Source organism: Symphalangus syndactylus, chromosome 8 (assembly GCF_028878055.3).
Source record: "Symphalangus syndactylus isolate Jambi chromosome 8, NHGRI_mSymSyn1-v2.1_pri, whole genome shotgun sequence".
In the NCBI taxonomy this organism is placed as follows: domain Eukaryota; kingdom Metazoa; phylum Chordata; class Mammalia; order Primates; family Hylobatidae; genus Symphalangus; species Symphalangus syndactylus.
In genome coordinates this window covers 129591499-129618967 of record NC_072430.2, presented here as the reverse complement: position 1 = coordinate 129618967, position 27469 = coordinate 129591499, and the positions used below count along the sequence as shown (strand labels likewise).

Here is a 27469-nt window from a genome sequence, read left to right as displayed (position 1 = left end):
AAGAATTTTGTAGAATGCATAGTGTTTTCATTAGAAAGCTTTTTCTTGCCACTTGTCAAATTACATTTTTGTCTGTGCTTTAATTGTAATAAACAATGTTTTCCTTTTTTGTGCATCTGTTTGATCAGCAAGAATAAATTTGAGGATAGAGTTCTTTCTTTCTTTAAGTTTAAAAAGAGATCTGCTTAGTCACTAAAATTAGAATAGATGGCATGGTGAAGTTTCCAAAATTGAGGAGACATTGAAGTCTAGGTGGCTTCAGCATAATGACCTTTTTCTCTTAGATTTTAATGTTGAGATGTCAAGGATGTAGTAAATAATGAATGAAAAATACCTGTTACTCTAAAAGTTCTTAAATGAAAGTCATTTGGCTTGGGCTATGCCTCTGAGTGACAGAATACTAAACTATAACATTATTTGCCTACTTCTTCAACAAATCAATATTTTATTTTCAAAAAGCAATATTGTTCTTGAACTAGGGTGCTGTGATTATTTCTAAAAGGAAACACTAAATAGGAATAGTTTCATGTTTATTATTCTCATAAGTTTTCACAAATTAAATTTTAAAGGATTTGAAATAGGTTCAAATGTCAAAGAAATCTTTGTTTTCCAAGTTTAACTCTTGTTGATAACATTAACACACTCTACAACTATGTCTAGTGCTCATGCTATACCAGTAAGTCTTATTTTTCTAATTTTGTTAGTCTATAAAATTTTGCAGCTAGAAATTTGAAAAAAAAAAAAACCTTACACCTCAAAATAACTGAGAAATTTTAAAAAACTATTCACCTAGTCGTAATATTTTTCCAAGGATCCTTTTAATTTATATAATACCTTTATTGATATTAAATAAGGTGATAAGAATATACTAATGAGGAAACTAAAGGCTCAGAAAGGTTGAATATCTTAACATCACACAGCTGCTAAATGCCAGCTCCCCGAATCACACTTAGAGCAATGATTCCAGAAGCCAGTGTATTTTCCAGTCTGTTCACATTTCTAAGGAAATAATGATAAAACCAATAAACTGAATTTATGTAAGAAGTCTGATGGAAATCTTGGACTACTCTGAGTAAAATGTGCTCATACAAAGTCATTGTGCTCTTGAAAATTTCTTCTGGGCCACTCCAAAATTCACACAGTCACTAATCATTTATTGCCAGCCCACTATGGTCCAAGCACTGGTTCAGGCACTTGGAATCCGCCAATGAACAAACTCATCAAAAGTCCCTACCCTAAGTTGCAAAGTTTGAAGGTGATAGAACATTTCACCAGTCTTGTTGTTATGGAAATGCTATACTACAATTGTGACACTTAGTCTACACACTTTAGCCAATGAAAATATTTTCTGTTTTCCAAGATGGTGGTTTGAAAATTTTAGTATATTTCAGAATCACCTAGGAGTTTTCATTCAGGCAAATCCTTGAGCTCTTGACCCCAAAGACTCTGTATGAGGAGGTGTGGAGTGGAGCTCAGGAATCTGCTCTTGTAGCAGGCACTCCCAGTTGATTCTGATGAAGGAGTACTTTGGATGACACTTTGAGAAACATGGCTCTGGAAGATGGTAATCTAAACTGTCCACCCCTTCTCCTCCTCCAGTGTGATGTTCTTATATTGGCTAATCGTCTTCTCACTCTGGCTCTAAACTTATGAACAAACTTTGATTTTTCTTTTTTATGCACTTTCCCACTGCCCATTAGTCACCAAGTTTTGTATATTGATTTTTTTTTTTTTTTTTTTGTAAGATCACAGACTCTGGTGCCAGAGCACCTAGGTTGGAATCCTGACTTCATCACTTATCAGCTGTGTGACCTTGGGCATGCTGTTTAACATCTCTGTGTCTCTTTTCCTCTGCTGTAAAATGAGGATAGAAATTTTATCAAATTAGAGCAGTTGTATGGGTTTAATAAAGTAAGTGTTAAGTGCTTAGAACAGTGCCCGGATGTAACGGTAAGACGTTCAATAGGGATGTGATCAGGGACATCCTAACTGAAAAGTGACATTTGAGGAAAGACCCTAAGGAGGCAAAGGAATGACCCATGCCACTTTCAGCAGGGAAATGCCCTATGCAGAAGGACCCACCAAGGCGAAAGGCCCTAATGTGAGAAGAAGCCTGGGGTGTTAGAAGAACAGCAAGGAGGCCAGTGTGTCCAGATGAGCCAAGGAGAGGGTCGTAGAAGGCAAAGTCAGGGAGGCAATGGGGTCAGATCATGTCAGGCACACAGCTGTCAGGAAGACCTAGGCTTTTTCCAAGTGAGAAAGGAAGCCACTGGAAGAAGCAGGCCCAGAGGTTAAGAGCCTGGGCCATGGAGCCAGAATGTCAGGGTTTGAGTTGTATCTCTGCCACTCACTAGCTGTGTGATCTTGATGAATGACTTGTCCTCCTTGTGTCTTTGTGTCTTCATTGATAAAATGTAAAAAGTAACAGTACCTACCAGTGTATGGTTATTGTGAGAATTCAGTATGTTAATAGGTGCAAATTGCTTAAAACAGTGACTGGTGAATAGTGACTGTTATATTAACTATAACCCCACTAACTGGGAGGTCCTGAAGGAGGGAAGTAACAGGATCTCTGGCCATAGAGGGTCAAGGGTCAAAGCAGGGAGACCATTAATTAGGAAGTGGTTGCAATGATCCCAAAGACCTGGATGGTAGTTGTTGAGGCTGTGAAAAGTAGTCAGATTCTGGATAGATTTCAAAAGTAGAACCAATAGAGTTTGCCTATGGATCGAATATAAAGTGTGGGAAAGGAAAAGGTGTCAGAGTTGACTGTGCTTGTTATGGCCTCAATGTCCAGAAGAACCAAGTTGCCATTCAGATAAAGAAGAACACAGGAGTGGAAGGTTTGGAGAGAGAATCTAAGCTCACCCTAAGGATGCTGAGTTTGAAATCCCTGTTAGGTCTATACATAGAGATGTCAAGTAGGAAGTTGCATATATGTCTGGAGTTTCAAGGAACTATATAAAGAGGAGTAAAGCCTAGCCCAATGTAAACACCAATATACGATTGATAAATGATCTTTCTCTCTTCTAATCTCCTATAATATTTATAGTGTATAAATCCATTTGAAAGTTAATCATGCATTGCCTTCTAACACATCTCAGACTATTTAATTGAATGTATAATTGTTTATTTACTTGCTGATCACATATTTTTCTTATCTCACTGGTAGACAGGAAATTCCATCTACCAGAGCAATCGCTCCCTAATTAATGGTCTCCTTACTTTGACCTTGACCCTCAAAGGCAAAAAGTAAGCCTACTTTTATTTTTTTTTTTACGAGATGGAGTCTTGCTCTGTTGCCCAGGCTGGAGTGTGTTGGTGCAATCTCAGCTCACTGCAACCTCTGCTTCCCAGGTTCAAGCGATTCTTCTGCCTCAGCCTCCCAAGTAGCTGGGATTACAGGCACATGCCACCACACCTGCTAATTTTTTGTAGTTTTAATAGAGATGAGGTATCACCATGTGGGCCAGGCTGGTCTCGAACTCCTGACCTCATGATCCACTCGCCTCAGCCTCCCAAAGTGCTGGTATTACAGGCATGAGCCACCACACCTAGCCTCTAAGCTTCCTTCTTGCTCCATTAGTACCCAGCCCAAAGCCTTTTACATAGTCGAAGCTAAAGTATCTGTTGATTATTTGATATTTTTAAGCAGTTGGCACTAATATGCAAAGTTGAGTTGATAAAGATGCCCACTTAACTCTTAATTGAAATGTCCAAGAGTAAGTTAAGGATGAAGAAAGTTGCCAGGATAAATACAAGGCTTTGTATATTATCCTTCAAAAGGCTTTGGCATTCAACACTTCATAATGGAAGTTGTATCAGAGTCTCATTCCTGTGGTTTAGGTTCCGAATCTTGTGCAGAGATAAGATTTGGGCTGGCATAATTGTAGTCTAGCTATATAGTCCAAAGTGGAGAGAAATTGCTAAACATCAAAGTTAACTAATGTAGATTCTTATTTAAAAGAAACACATGAACCTTGACATCTGAGACCATTACAATGGCCTATTATGATGCAGTCAAGTTTAACGGGGAAAAAATGAAGAAATTCCTTTAAAGCTTCAATTTTATCTCTCACTCAAAAAAATTTTTTTAGTGGGAGAATTAACAGAAACTTTCACAATTTTTTTTACTTCCTTTATAGCATATTTTCTTAAAGTTGTCAGACACTAATTCAATTTATGTAGATTTACTATTTTCTGGTTAATGTCTATTATTTCTTATGTCATTTACTCATCACCAACCCCAGAAGTTAGCTTCATTTTAAGTCTTTTTCTTCCTCATTCCCCCAAAGAGAATGTTTTTCTGTTCACGCTTTAGAGTTTAGAGGTGGCACAAGAGGAGAAAGAAAAGCAAGTGTTGGTCAGGCTACTAGTCTCACTTTGGTTATATGACCAATACCCATACACCAGATTCACAGGTCCCAACTCAAAGGTGAAAAAAACTTTAAAATCCATGAACATTCTGGGGTTCCTCTGAAATAGCAGAAACCATAAAATTTAAATTTAGGACTGCCAAAGATCTAGCATATATAGCAAGCCAAATATGGCTTTGTCTTGAATTTTGGTCTAAGGCAGGAAATTAACAATAGCCTAAATTTGCAGTGAGTTGGGAAGGTGAAATCTCTTCTGTGAGTCAAGGATGTGTGCACTTATATGGCAAACATTTCTGAGTAAGGGAATTGCAGTTACTGCTCCAAGACCTCCCTGACAAATCCTCTGCTGGTGCTCCAGAATTTGCTGGGTCCAGCACTCTGATTAACTATACAGTTTGTGGGTCAAAATCTGCCTGCAGCCATACAGTGCTTGAGCTAAGAATGATTTTCACAATTTTAAATTGTTACAAAACAAAACCAAAAACAAAAGAAGGAGGAAGGGTGTGGCATAGGGCAAAAGATACAGAGACCATATATGGCCCACCAAGCCTAAAGTATTGTGACCATTTACAGAAAATGCTTACTGACCCCTGTCTGGTGAATGACGTGGCCTCAACCACAAAGGAACCTTTTTTTTTTTAAATTAACTTTGACCTCTACAGTGTATTTTCTGTTATCCCCGAAAAGATACAAGGGAACTTGGTTTTTTCCCTGGGTACCTATTGTTCACCTGAGGGTCTGAGAACTACTATGATTGAGTAATAAACTCTAGATTTCAAGTCAGAGTCTCAAGTCTGTCACTTAATATTAATAAAAGCCCAGATGACCTAGACATGCTGACTCATTTCTCCTAGTTGGCTAAATGGGGACTATTATCTGTCCTGTCTGTTGGAAGCACCAGAATATTGACTTTTTTTATTGTTATTATTTTACTTTAAGTTCTGGGATGCATGTGCAGAACGTGCAGGTTTGTTATGGAGGTATACATGTGCCATGGTGGTTTGCTGCACCTGTCAACCCGTCATCTAGGTTTTAAGCCCTGCATGCATTAAGTATTTGTCCTAATGCTCTCCCTCCCCTTTCCCCTCACCCCTCAACAGGCCCTTGTGTGTGATGTTCCCCTCCCTATGTCTGTGGGTTCTCATTGTTCAACTCCCACTTATGAGTGAGAACATGCGGTGTTTGGTTTTCTGTTCCTGTGACTTTTGTAGAATCACATTGTAAACTAATTCACATTATAAAGCGACGGAGTTTTGCAGTTCAGCAGGCTCACATGGCTTATAAGAAATCCACAGGGTGCTGGTCAGAATTCATTGTATCCACTGGGTAACTCACTCAGCAATATAGGGAGGTGATTTATACTAGGATTTCACTGTATTTGTTCCACACCCAAAAAAAGGTGGTACAGTGAACAAGAGAGGCCAGTGAGGGTGTTATCAAGCTTCTACTTGATTGGCTTTTTGACCTTCAACAAATCTCCACATTTGGGTCCCCCACTTACAGGAGACAATAATTCTTCTTTCCTGCTCAAGTACTTTGAGAACCTCATATAAGGAAGCAAGATAAATGAAGGAAATGAATTATTTATGAAAACAGTAATTCCATATCTTTGGAACACACATTTGTTTAATTTGTGTCCTATGAATACAATCAGGACCAGAGAGGGACATACTGTGGAAACTATCGAAACTACTCCAAAGGAAATAAACTGACTCTCCTCTTACCCTATAGTAAGTATCCTAACCTAATAAAGTTTTATTATCAAAGAATGTTAACATGTTTTGCCCAGTTTCATCTTTTTCAGTATGTGTATGAAGAAGAAACAATTTCCGGAATCTCTAAATCCCGAGCTAATGTTTCTATTTCATTTCAGTGAGGTTGAATCTTGAATATACTAATATTATCAGATTCCCCTGGGAAAGAAAGCCTGTGTCATGGAGTATGAGTTTAAACAGTCTGCCATAGATGGGTATAACATGGAGCTTTAAAGCACATAGAATCTTTGGTAGTTATTTTCCCTTGTGAACTAATTTTGAGTTGAATCCCAAAGCCACAGAAAATGGACAAATGAATTGAATGGCTTCTCTCTGGGTATAAGAATTAATTGAATGTAATGAGAGCCTTAGTAATTAGCAACATAAATCTTCGAGGCAAAGGCTTACTAAACTCAGATTACATCCTGTATCATCTTGTTCAGATAATCTTGCATCTTTTTAATTCTCCAAATTGTACCAAATTTAGAAATGATTAGAAGCAAAGAAAAAATACACAACGTCTAAAAAGAAAAATCAAAACAGCTTAAAATCTAAAACCAACACAGTGATAAAGAAAAGCAGAAAACCGGGTATGGGTGTGGTGATTGGGGGAGGTGATATACAGAAACTTATATCAAAAACAAAGCAAATTCAACTATATGTAGATAGAGCTATAGATAAATACATATCATACACATACGTATATATATGAATATGTGTGTACATATTATATATAAAATATATATATGTGTGTATATATTATATATAAGATATATATTATATATAAAATATATTTATTATATATATAATATATATGATATATATAGAAAGAACATTATACCTTTAGTGGATGTAAGTGTTTTGGGGGAAATCATACTGTGAAGACGAAAAACATCATATTACCAAGTAAAAACATGTAGTTTTATGGCTAGAAAAAGTATAGACTCCAACAAATTACTGTTAATAAAATGTCTGTTAATTTTTAAAACATAATCAAATATAGTTTGAAGTCAGGTAGCATGATGCCTCCAGCTTGGAACCAACCCAAATGTCCAACAACGATAGACTGGATTAAGAAAATGTGGCACATATACACCATGGAATACTATGCAGCCATAAAAAATGATGAGTTCATGTCCTTTGTAGGGACATGGATGAAACTGGAAACCATCATTCTCAGTAAACTATCGCAAGGACAAAAAACCAAACACCGCATGTTCTCATAGGTGGGAATTGAACAATGAGAACACATGGACACAGGAAGGGGAACATCACACTCTGGGGACTGTACTGGGGTGGGGGGAGGGGGGAGGGACAGCATTAGGAGATATACCTAATGCTAAATGACAAGTTAATGAGTGCAGCACACCAACATGGCACATGGATACTTATGTAACAAACCTTCACATTGTGCACATGTACCCTAAAACTTAAAGTATTATAATAATAATAATAAAAATAAAAAGAAATTTAAGGGAAAGAACCACCAAAAAAAAAAAAAACACACATAATCAAATATAGAAAAAAATTGGTATGCTTGTTTTGGGTTTTGTTTCTTTGCCTTCTAGAAGAGTGGTTTTTAGGATTTTCTGTAAACACCAGGCTTCAATATAAAAAAACTTTGTGAAAACTGAGTAATACAGTTGAGGATATAATGTGTCTTTTGGCAAACCAGATATAAATACAGTATTTTTGTCAGCCTTCAATAAGTTTCTTGTGGATAGCTGTTTTATTCTCAGATTTTATTTTCATGGAGCTGATTTACTCTCATAGAGGCTAAAGCTTAGGGTTTTTGAAATTCATTTTTCCAAATCTATTTCATTCTGCTGGAACGCATTTTAGTTTTTAAGACCATGTCCAATACATTCAATTTGCATGCAGTGAGTTTGTCATGGTTAGATTGTCTAAACATCAGAAATTCGGTAAACAACTGAGACAACTGCACCTTGCATTTGGTAGGCACAGATGACAATAGACTGCCGCTGCCCTGCATTTACAGTTTGGTGGCAGAGACAGAGCTCAAACAAATGGAAAATTGTAATCATGATAAGTACTTCCCTGAGAGTTGCATTCTACCTTACCTTAAAACTGCATCCTTTGAACGTCGCACCTCCTCAAAGCAGTCAGGGAAGGCCTCCCCTAAGGCAGTGGCAATGCAGCTGAGACCTGGAGAATAAATAAATGCTAAGAAGAAAGAGAAAAACACTCCGTACCCAGAAACCACATGAGAAAGTGCCACGTGCCAGCCCTGATTTACATTGCACTGCCGTGAGTGAGGAACCAGGGTGTGTGGGTCTGAGTCACTTGCCAAAGCACTTGCTGGCAGTGTGATCTCTGGGTCAGCTATTTAAATTCTGTATACCTTGGCTTCCCTGTCTGTAAAATGAGAGTCGTGAGGATACCTATCTGCCTTAGTTTCCTATTTCTGCTGTAATAAATGACCACGAACTTAGTTTTAAACAACACACATATTATCTTACAGTTAAAACACGTGTATTACATTTCTGGAGCTCAGAAATCTGAAGCGGATCTCACTGGGCTAAAATTGGCAGAGCTGCATTCCTTTCTGGGGGCGCTAGGGGAGAATCTGTTTCCTTGCCTTTTCCAAGTTCTAGAGGCTGCCCCACATTCCTTGGTTTGTGGTCCTGGTTCATCTTCAAAGCCAGGAGCATAGTGTCTTCCAGCGACTCTCTAACTCTGACCTCTGACTCTCCCACCTTCCTCTTTCACTCCCAAGGACCCCTGTGATTACACTGGCCCCACCTGGCTGATCCACGCTCCTCTCCCATCTCTAGGTTAGCTGATTCCCATCTACAGCCTGGATTACCCTCTGCTGTGTAAATGGCATAGGCACAGGTTCTGGGGATTAGGACATGTACATTGTTAAAGGGCTGTTGTTCTGCCTACCATACTATCTATCAGGGTTGTTTTAAGGATTCATTAAGTGAATTCAAGTAAAGGGCTTGTAAGAGTGCCTGGCACTTGGTAAGAACTGACTAAATTTTAGCTATTATTATTGTGTATGTTGTCTTATTGAAACAAAGAAAAATTTACAAACTTAATTTACTTTAAAGAATGGTTATAGAAAAAAGAATCTAACTGTTAAGCAGAAACTTAATTTGTGCTTCATAAAATGTGTGGAAATGGAAATTCAATGTTAGCTGATTTATGAGAGCACTGAAATACTTATTGAATAGATTATTCACACAAATAGATTATTCAAAGAACATAAGTTTGAGTTCTCTTCTGTGTTATCCACTAATTGCCAGTTTTCTGAAATTTAACTTTCAGTTTCTTCTCGTTTTCCTTTCATCATTTATTAAAGGAATGTTGCATCCTTTAATACAACTGAAATTAACCATTTAATTTCAACTTTGTCATTCTCAAATTATGCCAAATTTAAAAATTATAAGGAAGAAAATCTTGAATGTTTAGAATTTAAAACCACCACAATCATAAAGAAAAGTCAAAAATCAGGTGAGAGAGAATGCATTTTAAGCTCAGTAGGTACAGCTGAACTTACTAATTTAGAGATGGAGCATAGACTGTATCTCATTTGTAATTTTAAAGTTATCTCAATGTTTTTAATTGTGAGTAGATTTTTTATTACAGATTTGTAATCATTAAGAAACTTAAGAATGCAAAATTATAGAATCTTGATTCTTCTACCAATAGGTACTCAATCAAAGCTTTGATGAATGAATGAATGCAAGCCGTATCTTATGGGTCATAAAGGTAGAAAGTAGGAATCTGTTAGGTGGAAAAGAATATGAATTCATTTGGTAGATTATCTGCATCCTTAATATTGGTCACTGGGTAATCAAGGACCTTCTTTGCTTTCATACACTTTATGAGAACTAACTGAGTAACCCACAGATTATCTTAAAATTCTGCTTTATGAATAATTGGAGGAAGTAAACATGGAAATAATGTCCAAAAATAATAGTTCTTTGCTGAGCACTTCCAATTCTGATGGTCACTTTGCTACAAACTTTGCATAGTATTCTTTTTTTGTTGCCACAGTCCCTCTGAAGGATATTGTGATTTTTATTCCAATATAGTTAAGGAAGAAATTAAAGCACACAGAGTAGCTCTGATCAATTGAAATATAATGTAAGCCACATATGTAATTTTAAATTTTCTAGGGGCCATATTTGAAAAAGAAAAAAAGCATATTAAATTAATTTTAATAATATATTTTCTTTAAACCTATATATCCAAACTATTATTATGTTGGCATGTAATCAATATAAAAATTATTACAATACTTGATAGTCTTTTTTCACGCCAAATCTTCAAAATGTAGTGTACATTTATACATATAACACATTTCAATTTGGATGCTAAATCTTTAATCACAAGTATTTGTTCAGTATTTCGATTTCATAAAATTTATAGTTGAAAGAGTAAATTCATATTCCAAAGTTTCTCCAAAACTAGTTAAATGTTTTCCAGTTACTAGATAAAATAATCGATTCTTAAATTAAATCAAAATTAAATAAAATTAAGTAAAATTAAAGATTTAGTTCCTTTGTCACACTAACCATATTTCAAGGACTTCATAGCCACTTATGGCTAGTGGTGGCTGCATTGAACTATGCAGGTGTAGCTATTACTGCATTTGTCCAAAGTCACCCATCCAGTGTGGCCCTAGGCAAACGTGTACCTGCCACCTTCCCTGCAAGCCCAGCCACACCCACCTCTTTCACTTCATGCCCTGCTACAGTGCAACCGCGCCCATCCCTCCCATTCCACCCACCTCCTCTCCTCTCTTCACCTGGAATCTGGCCATGCCCACTTCTTTCACTCCACCCACCTCCCCTCCCCTCTTGTAACCTGACCACGCCCCCTTCCCACTGCACCTTCCTGCCCTCCGTGTCTCTGTTGACTCAGGTCTGGGATCTCTTGCAGTGGCATTTTTCTGTTCAATATCCAATAATACAGTGGCATTATTCTGCTCAAATGGTACTTCTCTTTAAAAGTCAGGGTTTTTAATATAGATTATATGGAATAATAAAATGTTAGAAATTTGATATTATAGAATCCAGCTGCCTCATTGGAAGATGAAATCCAGGCCCAAACAGGTAAATTGACTTATCTGTGGCTTCTACAAAGTTGCTGGCAGAACAAGGGTATATGTTCAGGTCTCCAAAATGATGAGACCCACATTCTTTTTAACTACATGATATTTCCTCCTCTTAATCCAGAAATAATGAGCTATAGTTCCAAAGTATGTGCAGAATTTTAAGTGAAACTACATAGATGCTAGCTACAAAATACAAAGTAATGTCAATAGCATAGCAAATCCTATCCAGTTTCTGGTTATCTTAGAGAAATAAATCCATTTGGAGATGAAAGCCAATTCCGTCATAGGGATCCTTGCTCCAAACTAGTTTTTTGACTTTTCTTTAAGGATTAAATACAGAGATAATGAGTTCAAGTTAATCTGTAAAGCTATGAGCAGAACAGATGCTGTGGAGATACAGATGCAACTGTCGGGGCTCATGGGTCCCACGGCAGAGACAACAAAGAGAAAAAAAGGAAAAATCACTTTGTTGTAATCTCTTCAGACTGAAGGGTTTATAGAATTCTATTTTGGGAACAGATGTCTATCTCTGTCATCTTGCAGAACTCTGAATCCGGAAATGCCGTGCTAGAACAGAAACAGAATCATATAATGACAAAATCTGGGTATTGATATCAGGCTTGTTGTGCCATTTGAGAACTGTAGGACTTTGGGATAATTCCCTGAGTTCCCTGAGCCTCAGTGTCCTTATTTCCCTCATGGTAGGGATTCCTCACAAAGCTGTTGATGATCTAAATGAAAACTGAGTAAAAACACTGATCACAGTGCCTGGATCACTGAGGGACTGCACCTCTTTTCAATCTGTAAAGTGAGGAAAATACCTGCTGCCCACCTGCATCATAGAAATTTAAGTAATTGCTTCTACAAGTAGAAACATACTGTTTATTAGATTGGATTAATTCTGGGGAGACATGTTGATACACATGACTACCCTTCAGTTCTCCACTAATAAGGAAACTAGAATATTAAATAGAACACTCATCAGGTGAACAGAGTTGCTCAAAAAGATGACTCGGTGAAAAAGCCAGTGAACCCAATGATATTCCCCAAATGAACGCCACTGGGGGAAATGAGTGAGCCAAAAGATAGAGAAAGGGATCAAGGACAAGGAGAGATGTAGACAAGGAAGAGGCTCCTCTAGCAGGGGAAGAAATGAAGCGTGAAACTAAAGTGGCCTGTGGTTGTTAAAGGGGACTGTTTAAAGGTTTGCTTTATAACCGGCCTACTTTTCTATCACTCTAAAACAACGTGACACTTCAGTCTGTGTCATTCCTCCACTCTGGTTTTTATTTCCTTAAAGATGTTGGTTCTTTCATAGTGGCCATGATATTTTGTCTCATTTTTGCCCATGCTGTTGAAAAGAATGCTGATGGGTTTCAAGTTAAAGATTACACGCATCTATTTCTTTCTTTTAGCTCTGAAAATTGAGTGAAGCATAGCAAATCTGTGATTAATAGAACCGGGGTAGTATCACATCTTCAGGGGCTGGCATGATGGGCATCGGAGGCTTTTGTTTTGACCTCCAGGCAAATGAACCAGTGAACAGCCCTGGAGGACTCATTTGCAAAGAAGTGGGGAATAAAAAGTCTCATCACAAATACGTCTTCTTTTTGCACAACTATAACAAAAAGAAATGATGAACCATATATGTGTTCATCACAAAACAGTAAGGACCTTTGGAATCACCCAAGTTCACCTACAGAAGCTTTTCAGATCTATTCTTAGATGTTTGCTACAGATGTGGTTAAGGTCATTAAAGATCACCAAGATGTCAGATGACTTTCTTAAAGGTGGAGATTGAAAGGAGAAACGTTAGGATTGTGAAGTGATATCATCACTGAGTGAATTAAAAAGTAACAAAAGAAATCTGGTACCCCCATTTGAGAGGACTGCTGCTGCTTCACACAAGTGCACATTTTTAACACTTCCTTGGCAAAAGCCAGGAGCTTAATTTCAAACTGAGACCGCCAAAAAGTAGAAAAAAAGTCACAGCTGAACAGCTTTGCCCTGGGCTTCCGCAGAAGACACTGCGCCTCTCTGCAGCCCTCCTTATTTCCTGGATTTGGCAAGCCCTACATTGAGTTCACCTTCCCAATCTTCTGCCTCTGTTTGGTTGAAGTGTAGGGGGTAGTTCTAAGTGTGTGTCTGTCTGTGGCTCTGTTAGTTTTACAGTCAGTTAAAGAGATGTTCACACCTTGTGTTGCCTTTAAACATTCAGCCCTATTCCTATCCATATATGCACTATAAATGTTTGCATGTGCACATACCATGTAGCTATGTAGCTGGATAAAGACTTGTTTATGATATTACATCCATTATCCTGGTAACCAGATTTTTAAATGGACCCTGTATGTATGGAAAAATAATCTACTATCTTAGTCAGTTAGGACTGAATCTGTCATTTTAGAATCTTGGGAAGGTAAAAGCAGTGAGGATTTGAAATTATTGATATAGAATTCATAAATTTTAGCAGCTGTCTCATTTGATCGCTCACCTTCTAGCAGTAAATATCAAATTATCACCATTTTACAGAGAATTCCAAATCCCAAATACTCAATACCAAGTGGATTAAAAGCAGCTATGTGCCAAAGGGCAGGCATTGAAGTGGGAAATTAGGGAGAGGGGCTGGGGAGGTTGCAGGAGATGAGAACTGTTGTGTGGGGTTGAGCTTCCTCAGGCCCCGCACCTGCGCTGCCTGGGATTGTCTTTTTCCTTGATTCATATTCCCCGTGGTTTTATGAATCAAACGTTTAAACTATTCTTAGTTCCTGGAGGTCATTTTCTGGTGCTCTTCTTAAAATACCACATGGGAATTATTTCGGTTAGCAAAAATACTGAACATACCATTTTCTCTTAGCTCTCTCCTTGCCATGTTTGTTTCACACATACTTGATTTCCCAGCAAGTGCTCCCTTTTACGATCATAATCATGGCTGAAATTTAGCATTGTTTTGTTCTCCAAACGGTTATCTTACTCTATGTTCAAAAGTTTAGATTTAGAGGACTCAGTTCAAAATCCAACTTGTGATTTCCATTTAGATGTTTTCCCAAAATACATAATGAATAGGTATCGGAAAACTGCAGTTGCAGAAGTATAAAAAATCAAGACAGAACAAAGCCTCTCCATTTTTTCTTTTTATATATTTTTAAATTGTACAAGAAGTATATACTATGAGAAAAATATAAATACTGCATACCAGTATAAAATAAAAAGTGAGAACATTTGAGGTCATTTTTTAAAAACTTCCCTATATTCCCACACTCCTCTCGGATCCCTACAGAAAACCATTATTAACAACTACATATATGTGTTTTTTTTACAATATGGATTTCCATGACACTTAACACCTGACTCATTAAGAGAAAGTCTTTCTAATTAGAAAATTAAACATGATCATGGTGTAGTACACACAACACAGAGCCAGTTTGAGGCTTAATTTCCTGGTGCGATTTGGTAAGGAGGCCTATTGTACTCGCTATTATAAATACTTCAGGTCAGAGTCACCAAGTAAAGTGGCAACTTCAGAAACCTGATTATAAAATCATACTTTGGGGTTGACCTACTCAATGCCAAGCCATTGGGCAAAAACCTGAAATTTTACTTATTATGGAGATCATTAAGACATCCGAGGGCAAACTTTTTAACACCAGATAAGACCAGAGGATAGGCCGGCCGGGTGCGGTGGCTCACACCTGTAATCCCAGCACTTTGGGAGGCTGAGGTGGGCGGATCATGAGGTCAGGAGATACAGACCATCCTGGCTAACAGGGTGAAACCCCGTCTCTACTGAAAATACAGAAAAATTAGCCGGGCGTGGTGGCAGGTGCCTGTAGTCCCAGCTACTCGGGAGGCTGAGGCAGGAGAATGGCGAGAACCGGGGAGGTGGAGCTTGCAGTGAGCCGAGATCTCGCCACTGCACTCCAGCCTGGGCGACAGAGCAAGACTCCGTCTCAAAAAAAAAAAGACTAGAGGATAGGGCGAACTTTATCCATTTGGTCCTGATATTCCATGAACAATGGACAGTGTCGTTTCATGTACTCTTGTTTTAGCAGCTACAATATTTTAAACTGAAGGGGTTTGCAAACGTGTGTGTAATTCCCGCCTCCTTCATCCCTGATACCATGAAATGTGAGCCTCTACTTTTTGTTTTTTCTTCTGAGTACCTGCTTCTAGATGAGCTATTTAACTTTATTACCATGAGCTCGCTGGTATGAAAGGTTTATTCATATTTGTTCACAGCCTCAATAAAATATAATTGGCCATAAAGCCAGCAAGTGTTGAGGTCTAGGTCCAAAGAAACTTAATATGTAGCCCATTATACTCTTTGTCACACTTAGTATTTTTCAGCATCTTAAAATGAGAGTTATTCCCCTCTTTCTCAGGAATGCTGTGTGATAACAACTCAGATTTAAAGGCTGTGTGATCAGTTTTATGATTCGCATATTGGCGGTAGTAGTCTCACTGACTTCCAGAAGGAGGAAATAAATACAGACTTGAGATTTCTAGAAAATAGTGATAAAGCAAACATCTCCCTTTCGTTGACCTGAAAATTATATTCTGGAATTTATGCATGCATAAAATAAGAAAGTCAGTCTTACATAAATCTAAACAGGCCAGGAAGCGATTTTGATGGTTATTTTGTATATTCAAAACAGCCTGTGTTGTATCATGCTAATGCAAAGAGGCCATTATTTTCAAATAAGGTTATCTCTCTATAGGGAGAATAAGGCGACAATCAAGGGTCACAGTGGGGGAAGGGCACCATCCAACTGTGCTTTCCTAGTTGCTGATATAATTTTTAAGTATCAAGAATATGCAGGCCCTTCAGAAAAGTCTTTCAAATCGAATTGGAGGGAACGAGAGGGCCAAGAGTGGATGGTGTATAGGCTGCACACTCTGTAATGTTTGCCAAATATCTGAAGGCGTCAGAGAGTCTGTTGTGCCCACTTGCATGTTTATAAGAGAATGTTAATCAATTAGTTCAATTCTGCTATAGATAGTAAGTAATTACATTCACTGGAAGCCACAGCAATGTGATTAATAATACATTCCAATTTCCCAAAGTAGCATTTCTCCCAGCACTTAAACGTGGCTCTTTGAAAAGTACATTTTTGTATATAAGAGACATGGTTGAATTGAAATTTATTTCCCCAAAAATAATACTGTGAGAAGAAAAATACTGAGTTTTATATAATGCCTTCCAACTCTTCCTACATAAATGGGTAAACTTTAAGTTACTTTTTTTTAACAATTTTCAAATAAACTCTCAAGAAAGAGTATTTTAGGCTTAACCAGTATTTTATGCTATATGGAAGTTTTAGGGAAGCCAGTTAATTTCTTAATAATTATGGAGGCCGGGAGCGGTGGCTCATGCTTGTAATCCCAGCACTTTGGGAGGCCGCGGCGGGCGGATCACGAGGTCAGGAGATCGAGACCACGGTGAAACCCCGTTTCTACTAAAAAATACAAAAAAATTAGCCGGGCGTAGTAGCGGGCGCCTGTAGTCCCAGCTACTCCCAGAGGCTGAGGCAGGAGAATGGCGTGAACCCGGGAGGCGGAGCTTGCAGTGAGCCGAGATCGCGCCACTGCACTCCAGCCTGGGCGACAGAGCGAGACTTCGTCTCAAAAAATAACAAATAAAAAGAAAATAATTATGGAGCACCTGCTATATTCAAGTTCTGACACTAAGCTCTCTAAACGATAGAAAGGTAATTAAGCTACTATCTGTGTATTTAAGAAGATATCACAACAATAAGGCATTTGGCCTGTATTAAGTGAATACAATCTAAAGGGAAATAAGATAATTTCCACAAGAAAAGCACAAAGGAAAGTGCCATGAGGTTTCAATAGAGGGATAAAGAAGACAAGAATCCACCCAAGAAGGATTGTATCATAGACTATATACAGAATCATACTCAAAGATAAAAGCAGAAAAGTTAACTGCAGACCGTCTTGTGTAGGAACATTGACCTTGAAAGGGTGCCCAAGAATGCCTACTGTTGGGCATTCAGTCAGAAAACTGGTACTTTTCCTACCTGCCAGGCTCTGCTCCCTCTCTGACACAACATGAAATCTGGGCACTTTTAGGATTATCACCAAACCTCCTTGAACTTTGCACACACTATGAAGTTAAAGCATTTCCCATAGAATAAGCTATTTGTTCAATACACCAAAAAGGCTGAATGACTATGTTTTTGGAAAAATGTGCCTCATGAGATACAGAATGCAATTATTTTCTAAAATCAACCCTATTCATTGCTGATATTTTTGCAAACAATGGAAAAGTTGATTAGTGAGAGTCTTGACTTCTACCAAAAGAATTTCTTTTTTATTTGATATAGTGGTATTGACATAAACCATCAAAGAGAAGTATGTTTGCTGCGGACTTCCACACTAGAAATAACTTGGTAGTTTAGTGGGCAACACATTGTCCTATGTCTCTACCCATAGCCATGGTGAATCATTCTCTCAAAAGAATGTCTTGTATCCTTGAAGTATGGGTTCTTATAACTGGACTGTTCTCCCCTTTTGAGGTTCAGTGGCCAAAGGGAGAAGAGAAAGAAAATGAAGGAAAGGAGATCTGCATTTTTGAGGGCATGTTACCAAAAGGTGAAATTTAACATTAATTTGATAATATTCAACACCAGTCATCACCTTTTCTTAGAAATATTCAAAGGCCAGGCCAGGCATGGTGCCTTACACCTGTAGTCTCAGCATTTTGGAAGGCCAAGGTGGGCAGATGGGTTGAGCCCAGGAGTTCGAGGCTGCAGTGAGCTATAATGATGCCACTGAACTCCAGACTGGGTGATGGGGCGAGACCGTGTCTCTATTAAAAAAAAAAAAAAAAAGAAAGAAAAGAAAACAAAAAAGAAGAAAGAAAGAACACATACTTAAGGGCCAGGACTTAAACCTATAGAAAAATCATTATTTTATTCCTGGCCCCATGGTTCCTGTGCCTATTTAAGCCCTCAATAAGGAATTACTGATGAGTCAGATGGCATCTCTTTCAAAGAGATTTGTTATTTTAAGATCAAGCTACATTAAAGAATCATTTGCATTTAGAAAATGAACAACATATTAAATTTCAACCAGTCATCAAGTATTCTTTATTATTACAGCAGCTTATTATTTATAGTTGTTCTAATTCACTTTAAATTCTATGACATATTTTTATTACATCCACTTAAATACAGTCGTCTGAATTTCACCAAGGAAAACACATAAGACGTCTCACCTGTGCTAACACCTTCTGCATCCTGTATTTTAGTTCTCCTTTCAAACATAAAGTTTTAAATAGGTATTTTGAAAATATAACATGTAAGAAATGACTCTTTTGTAAAAAAAAAAAAAAAAAAAGGATTTTAAACCAAATTGTGAAAACATGTGATTGTAGTTTAGCTTTCTTGTTCCAATAGTCAGTTGGACTGTACATCAAATTCTTCCCTTTGCAAGAAGAAAAAGTAATGTAAAATGTAGATAATGAAGAAATAGATGAAGAACATCAATGAGAATCTGACATTGCATCCACCTTTTCTTAAATTGTGAAAGACAAGTAATTGAAAATTTTAAATTCGAGTAACTTTAACTTTCCTGTTAAAGTCGTTATTATATTTCTTTCATTCTTAATATAAAATTACTACTTGAAAAATGTTTACTTCCCCTTTAAAATAAATCTCTGTCACTTCTTAGAAGTTTTGCTTAGCATCACGTTCTCATCATTTACATGAAGAGGGTTTGAGCCATACCATTAATTGCCACACTGATTTCTCCTGAGCTGACTCTGCCTCAAAATGGTTTTTATTCTTTTAAATTAAAGAAGAAATTTGGTGCAACGTAATGATTACTATGGCTTAATCAATACGAGAAATATTCTCTTGTCCCATACATTTAAGGAAAGGGCATTCTGGTTAGACAGAACAGAAACAATTTTATTACTACCTTCAAAATTTTGGCACATTCTTCACATTTGAGGAATCTTCAGAAGTAAACGATTGATCTATTGCAGACCTGTATTAACTGTGAATATATCAGTAGTAGAAATCCTTAGGATTATTGTCTAATGTAGAGGGATCAGGCAAGGCTTAGATCAGAGTCTCAGTCACAATATTCTTCCCAAAAGATTTGTCTTAAATGTGAAACCGTTAAGTTAAGGGTTCCAAACTCTTGCCACCAGGCCACGAAGGGAATAAGTGAAGCAGGCTAGACAAGGAGTCAAATCGGATTGGTGGGTAGCATGGCAAACTAGGGCAGGCATGGCCCATCCAGAGGGTTTAGCCACTGCTCAGTTTGGACAACAGTTTCCAGGTCCAAAGGTGGGATCAGTATGGTCAGATCTCGAATTTTTCAAAAAAAAAAAAAAAAAAAATACTAGTAACCAGGGCTTATATACAAAAATCTCCCAATTCTTAAATGCTGGCAAGAAATTCATATACCTTAAAACATTTTTTGGCAGAAAAAAACACAACTGTGGGACTAACTTGAATCCTAGGCTGCCTAATTTTTATTCTCTTTTAAATTTTCATTAGGGTTTCACTGTAATTCAGTATTCCAACTTCAAGGTACCAGTGAGAACTATAATGTCTGCAATCCATTATAATATACTTGGCTGACAGGAGTGGAAAATGATTTTGCTGTTAAAGTAAATGTAGGATTAAAGATTATATTTTTGGCTTTGAGAAACATGCATTCTGGCTCCTAATTCAGAAAGATTTCCACAGGTATAATTGAATAGTCACAAGTCAGACTATCTTTCCTTGATTATAAAACAGTACAAGGGGAATGTGGTAATAAATATCTGGCACTTAATTTAATTTTCAGCAACATAATGCAAGTAGGAGATGTGAGTACTAATGCATCAAAAGCAACAAATCCTTTTAAAAATCTGTTTACAAAGCAAACCAGAGATATCATCGGTTATTGAAGAAAGTGGGTAGAGAGTGGACTCTCATGTTCCATATTTTCCCCTTAACTCAGTCATAAATTTTTTCCATGCTTACTCCAGTGCTTATTTGGTGCTTACTATACAACCATGAACATTTGTTCATGCCTCACTCGATTGTGCTGAGATTTCACAGAAACCCAGTGAATCCAATGCTACATACCTAATTATGTGTCAATTTTTGTCCAATCTCAGAAAATAACTGGAAGTATCTATTTAAGTTATGCATTCCCCTAACTGATGAGCACAAGTATCTTGGTCAAACTGCTATGAAAAAATGATTCCTGGTAGAGATGAGTGATTTGGCTGGGGTTCATTTCAGGGAAGGAACAGACCAAAATTGGGACAGGTGCAGAGGTCTTGCCCTGAAGCCTGTCAGCCAGCCACCATGCTGTCAATTCTTTGTTTTAGCACCAACACAACCTGACATCTTGCCTAGTTCAGATTTTCATGGCTCCTCAATAAACTCTTGCAATTCCTGTTCCCCCTGGATAAGATGCCACTGACATCTTCTTATGCTAAAAAATTTGAAATTCTATCTCACTAGTTTTCTCACTGTGTCCCAGTTGCACAGATCATTTCCCAAACTGTGTGACACAGAATAAGAAGTGCCCTGTAAGAAAATGCTGCTATGTGGCTGGGCGTGGTGTCTCACACCTGTAATCCCAGCACTTTGGGAAGCCGAGGCAGGCAGATCATGAGGTGGAGAGATCGAGACAATCCTGGCCAACATGGTGAAACCCTGTCTCTACTAAAAATACAAAAATTAGCTGGGCATGGTGGTGGGCGTCTGTAGTCCCAGCTACTCAGGAGGCTGAGGCAGGAGAATCACTTGAACCCAGGAGGCAGAGGTTGTAGTGAACTGAAATCTCACTACTGCACTCCAGTCTGGCAACAGAGTGAGACAATGTCAGAAGGAAAGAAAGGAAGGAAGGAAGGAAGGAAGGAAGGAAGGAAGGAAGGAGGGAAGGAGGGAGGGAGGGAGGGCGGGAAGGCAGGAAGGCAGGCAGGCTGGGCGCGGTGGCTCACGCTTGTAATCCCAGCACTTTGGGAGGCCGAGGTGGGCGGATCATGAGGTCAGGAGATCAAGGCCACGGTGAAACCCTGTCTCTACTAAAAATACAAAAAAATTAGCCGGGCGTGGTGGCGGGCGCCTGTAGTCCCAGCTACTCGGAGAGACTGAGGCAGGAGAATGGCGTGAACCCGGGGGGCGGAGCTTGCAGTGAGCCGAGATTGCACCACTGCACTCCAGCCTGGGCGACAGAGTGAGACTCCGTCTCAAAAAAAAAAGGAAAGAAAGAAAGAAGAGAGGGAGGGAGGAAGGGAGGAAGGGAGGGAGGGAGGGAGGGAGGGAGGGAAAAGAAAAGAAAATGCTGCTATGCAAAAATAAGCATGGGAGATATCACATACTACATACTGGAGAGAGAGTTGTGTTGCACAATGGGAATTAGAGCTCTGAGGAATTCTGCAGTGAGAAGGTCAGTTTAGCTTTGTTCAATGCAGCATTTCTCAAGTTTAGTTGCCATTGTAAATCTCTTCTCTGTAATCCTGGCTAACATGTTGTGAAGCTCTAGAGAACAGTTGGGGAAACACTGATATTGACAAGAGAGGATGCTACTCAAGGCTTCTGAGTTGGGAATAACCTGATCAGACCTGGCTTTCACAAGGAAAGTTGCTGCAACGAGGAGGATTACAAGAAAATATACAATCATTAGAATTTGGTGATAGGTTCATTGTGCGCATAAGGGATAAGGGAAGTTGAAAATGAGTACCAAGTTTCCAATTTTACCACCTAGGTGGATGATTATGTTAGTAAAATCATGATAAAGTTGCATGGAAGAGTATTTGGAAGGAAAGGGAATGAGCGTATAGTTGGTTTGCTTTTTGGCCCTTGAAAGGACATGTGAAGGAAATGATAATGAAATTTTCATTTGTTTGACTTCTAGTACTTTCTGATGCAAATCTCTCATCACAGCACCTGCCAAACCATCTCCTCTAAGCTCTGTAAAGACAAATAAGTTATTTTATTCTTCTGGTTATCCTGAATACTTAGCACAATATCTGTACCCATTTACAGTGTAAATAAACATATGGTTGCAAATAGTTATATGGTTGTAAAAAGAAAACGACCTTAGCTAGGTCAAGGAAAATAAAGAGTGCAGGTGGGGAAATCCCCTCAGACTGGGGGAAGAGCTCAGCAAGAGGCCTTAGTAAGCACAGGCAGGAGCAGGAGCCCAGGAACAATAGGAATAACAATAATAATTATAATAATGATAATAAATGTGCAGCATTCAAGACATTGTCTTTGGTATAAATCATGGCTGTTTTCTGCCTTCATATATCATTCCTTTCAAGGTTCAAGTTCAGAGAAGGAACAATCTGATTGGTGGAGGTAGGTCAGGTCACCTTGTTTGGTGTGCTCTGGAAGGTGAGGGGATAGAGGAGGTGTTCCCCATAGGAAAATCAAGGTACAATTTCCACAACAAGGAGGACTGTATTTGTCATGCGCATATGACTCTGCCTTTTTCTCCAGCAGATGAAAAGCTCAGGCTTTTATACAAAGACTCAGTCTTGGCAATGACTACTGAAGTCAACCCAAAGAGCAGAGGGAGACAAAACTGAACATCAGGCCTGTTGGAAAGGAAGGGTTTCCCGGTGTCGGCTTCCATTTTGCAGCTGTATTCAAGGCAAAAGTAATGAGATGTTAAGAATACATAACTGAATATTCAGATTTAAGCAAGATATTATCAATAAATTAAGTGGGTGTGAAAACAGCCCCAAAATTATTTCCAGTGCTTTATTTACAAATCATGTCATGGGCAATGTCATCTAGTGAGAAGGCACAGCTGTTTCCTTCTGAAGTGGAATCCAGCTGAGAGCAGGGAATGAGAGACAGTAGCATCTTTTTGGGTGCATCATCTGGACTAAATGTGGAGAAAGATGAGCTCTAATTGAAAATCATTTTTCTTGCCTAAGCGGTACTTGAGGTAAAAAAAAAAAAAAAAAAAAAAAGAAAATAATAAAGGCTTATTTTTGGGGGTCCGGTTATAGGTTTACCTGGAAATGGCTGATACAAGTTGTTTTATTTAAAAACACACAAACATAGAAGTTTAGAATTTTTTTTAAAAAGCTTCAGGACAAGAAGTCCAGAAAGGTTACTGTTTTGCCTGAGGTCACTCAACCCATCAGCGATAGATGTTGAATACAGGCTTCCTGATGCCATCCAATGCTCTCCTCACTGTGAATGCAGTGAGATGCACTCTGCCTAAAAGAAAATAAAAAATGGCTTATCATGGCAGTCTCCACTCTGTAGTTATGGGCAGTGAGAAAGAAGAAGTCAACACAAATTCAGAACTGGTTCCTGAAAATATGTTCCCTGATGCCAACCAAAGCAAGAAGGATGCCAATTTTAAATGCTGCCAAAGATCTTTTGATGCACTCTAGGTAGCGGATCTCCTTCCCAATCTATGATATCCTTGCAAAAGAGAACAAAGTCAGATTAAATGTCTCTTTGTCAGTGTACTTTAATACCTTTCAGTGGCCTTGGAAATTTATTCAAAGGAAAAAGAGGAAGATGGGGGGAAAAAAAGTGCAATACTCTTTTCTGCTGTTCACAACATCAAATTGGTAATTATAATGTTGGTATTTGCCACATGCCAGTAGGAGACCCCGCACCATTGAAACATAAAGAGGATACTGTTTATTGCTCTGGGAATTTACAGTCCCGCTTAGGCAGAAAAGTAACCATGAAAAGTTTTTTTTTTTTTTTAAGCATATGATATTGGTTAAAAGTTGGCTTTCTTAACTTCCTTGGCATTTGAGTCTTCTTTGTGGGATGAAGGGAGATGACAGAAATAGGATAATTGGAACCTTTTGTAGTTGTGCAGAGAGGGGATTTAAAAATGAAATAGCCAGTGTTGCAAGACACACACACACAATGAGCACAAAGAGGTCAGTTGTGGAAGGAGTGAGTGTGCAGGGGAAGAGAGGCTATTTAACTTAATTATCCTTATCCAAACCAAGTGGTCTTCTGGCTACTCCCTTCCTTTCTGAAGCATCCTATTCCTTTCACTGCCACTTTTGAGGTGCCCTTTTTGTGCCCGGAGCTCCTCCTCCTAATGCTCAATGCATGAGCAGCTAGGATCATCCTGCACTCATAAACCATACACTGTAGCAGCTGAGCTCAAGATGACCTCAACACAATTACTTTATAATCCAACTTACAACTGACATCCACTGAGCATTTTATTATATTCCACACATGACGCTAAGCACTTCACCAATATTCTATTAATAAGCCTCACAACATCTAATAAAGTAGATACTGTGGTTATCTTTATTTTGCAGATAAGGAAACTCATTTCCAGAGAGGTTAGGGAAGTCGCCCAGAGGTACCCAGCAAGTAAGTGGGAAGGCCAGCACAGTGGTTTTACCCACAGTGGCCAACACCACACTCCCAACGACATGCTTTCATGCTTGAAACGTGTATCCTCATCCCCAATTCCTTGGGCCTTTGCCTAGGTGACCAGCTTGCCTCTTCTGAGATACTATTCTAAGTTATTGAAGATTATAATGGGTTTGTAGCTTTTCCAGGCAAGTGAAGCTGCATTTTAATAGAGACATCCCAGAACAGAAACAGAAACCTAGGCTTATGCACTAATTTGAATAGTGGGGTTTTGAGACGTGGAGAAGTGAAAGAGGGCACTGATTTGAAGGACAGTAGGTCTGAGGTTCTTCCAAGCAAGTCAGCTCAGCTTTCAAGAGGTACTAACTCTGGTCCAAAGAGAAATCTCCACCATCTGCCAGGAGATTCCTGGCCCTGAAAGCCATTATCAAGGAAATACTGGATTTGGTGGCTCACACCTGTAATCTCAGCTACTCAGGAAGCTGAGGTGAGAGGATCTCTTGAAACCATGAGTTCTAGACTAGAATGGGCAACATAACAAGACCCCACCTCGAAAAAAAATTAAAACGAAAAAAGGTGTGATGACACACTCTTGTAATCCCAGCTACTCAGGAGGCTGAGGCAAGAGAATCATTTGAGCCCAAGAGTTCAAGGTTGCAGTGAGCTATGATCACACCACTGCACTCCAGCCTGGGTGACAGTGTGAGACCTTATCTCCGAAAAAAAAAAGGGTGGGGGGGTAGAAAAAACTAAATACTAGATTTAGACCTAGGGTTGGGGAGAGATTTTTCCCTGCCCTCCCCCAAGAAATTTTGGCAACGTCTGAAGACCTCATTGGCTGTCACAGATGGGCACAGCAGAGGGCGGGGAGTTTGCTGCTGGCATCCATGGGTAGAGGCCAGCCAGGGATGCTACAAAACATCCTGCAATACAAGGGACACCCCCCCACACAAACAACAAATGATCAGGTCCCAGATGTCAATAGTGCTGAGTTTGAGAAATGCTGATTTAGACAATACCTGAGGGACATGACAAGCATGACCAGGTTTACAAATTCAAAGCAGAGTAGTGGCCAGTGAAGAGGCTGGTGGCCAGTGAAGAGGCTGGCTTTATTCCAGGGTTTTCTCCTCCATTTCCCAAACATGCAGCATGATCCACCTGGTTAGTTAATTCCACCTGACTGAGTATACATTAGGAAAAGAGCATATTTGATTTTATAAATGAGACCTCAGTGCAGTATAAAAGTACTTTGCGTTGGGAGGTGGTGCCACAGAGGGCACTATTATGTGATTTTCTGCCTGAGAAAACTATTAGGTGAACCAGCTTCTGAGGCATTGTTTCTCAAAGTGTGGTCTGTGTAGCATCTTTAACAGGCATCATTTAGATGCTCTTTTTTTTTTTTTTTGAGGTAGTGTCTCGCTCTGTTGCCCAGGCTGGAGCACAGTGATGCAATCTTGGCTCACTGCAACCTCCACCTCTGAGGTTCAAGTGATTCTCCTGACCCAGGCTCCCGAGTAGCTGGGATTACAGGTGTGTGCCACCACACCCAGCTCATTTTTGTATTTTTAGTGGAGACAGGGTTTCACCATGTTGGCCAAGCTGGTCTCGAACTCCTGACCTCAAATGAACTACCCACCTTGGCCTCCCAAAGTTCTGGGATTACAGGCATGAGCCACCGTGCCCGCCAATGGATGGTCTTTATAAAGCCAGATTACTAAACCTCCTCGCAATGAGAGCTACTGAGCTCCCGGATAGGGTCGAGGAATCCACATTTTTAACAACTTACCCATGTGATTCTTACAAACACTGGAGAGTCTCTTCTCTTGGGGTTATAGTAGTAACTTTCAAAGTGCTACTATTGTCCAGGTCCCAAATCAAGTCTCAGTGCTTGTATGAAGAAATCCTGCTTCACCTTGGCCAACACAATGTTCTCCTTTGTTTTCAGATGCTGCAACCCATATTCTTCATTTGTCACTTCATTTCTGCCTTTTGCGTTTTATGTGTACCATCATTTCTCCGCATGGACTGTGTATAGTCTGTTCTAATTCTCTCTTTATCATTGATTCCTGGCACTGGACAGACATGAACAATGTTTGACAGAGAGTCATTCTCCTAAACTAGATTAAATAGGTATGGGTGCCCTTATGAGAGGTATCCAATTCTTGTTTCTCTGCTATTTCAGTTCTCCTTGTTTACCTAGTGAGGTGCAGAACACATACCCAGAGGTTAATTTGCCCTTTAATTGGGGACCTTAACTACTGGACATCAAAATGTCAAGAATTTACTGCAGTGTGCACAGCTAAATAAAGGAACTCCAACAATTAATTATCTGCAAAACACAAAGAAAGCTCTTGATTGCAAACCCAAGACCCTCCCATTATTCTCCAATTTCCACAATGCAAGGCATTAAACACTTAAATCAAAGTATTGTATTAGCTTTATCTCCTGGTGGAGGCCTTAAGAGACACAAATGCATTACGGTGCCATTAAAGAAGTGGTTTGTGGAGTCGACTGGGTTACAGGGATTGTACCTAGGCTCACAATCTGATCCACTAGCAATAAATTGTTGGTCTAGATATCTGGTTGCCTTCACACTCAGTAATTGGCATTTACATGACAATTAGTTTCCTTCTCAAAATTGCTTAGGTAATAATGTTTTATTGCCTTCCATTTATAAAGACAAATCCTTCTGCAGTAAAAAGGCAGGCACAAGAATAAAGCATATGTAATGGTGATATTCCATAAATTGACCAATTTTTCCATTAGGGCTTTATAGATTTGAAAGACCTTAGTCTCCCCACAAAACTTACATACAATGTGCTTTTCAGGGTAATTATTAAACAGTGAGTGACATTCATATTGAAAGCAAGGTAATGAGCAGTTGGAATGGCTACAGGAGGGCAATTTTAG

General features: G+C 38.9%; 1 protein-coding gene across 11 annotated transcripts in view; it reads left to right on the top strand.

The window, feature by feature from the left end:
- Positions 1-27469, top strand: part of DOCK10 (dedicator of cytokinesis 10) — a 277997-nt gene that overhangs the window by 59912 nt on the left and 190616 nt on the right. The window lies entirely within an intron of this gene.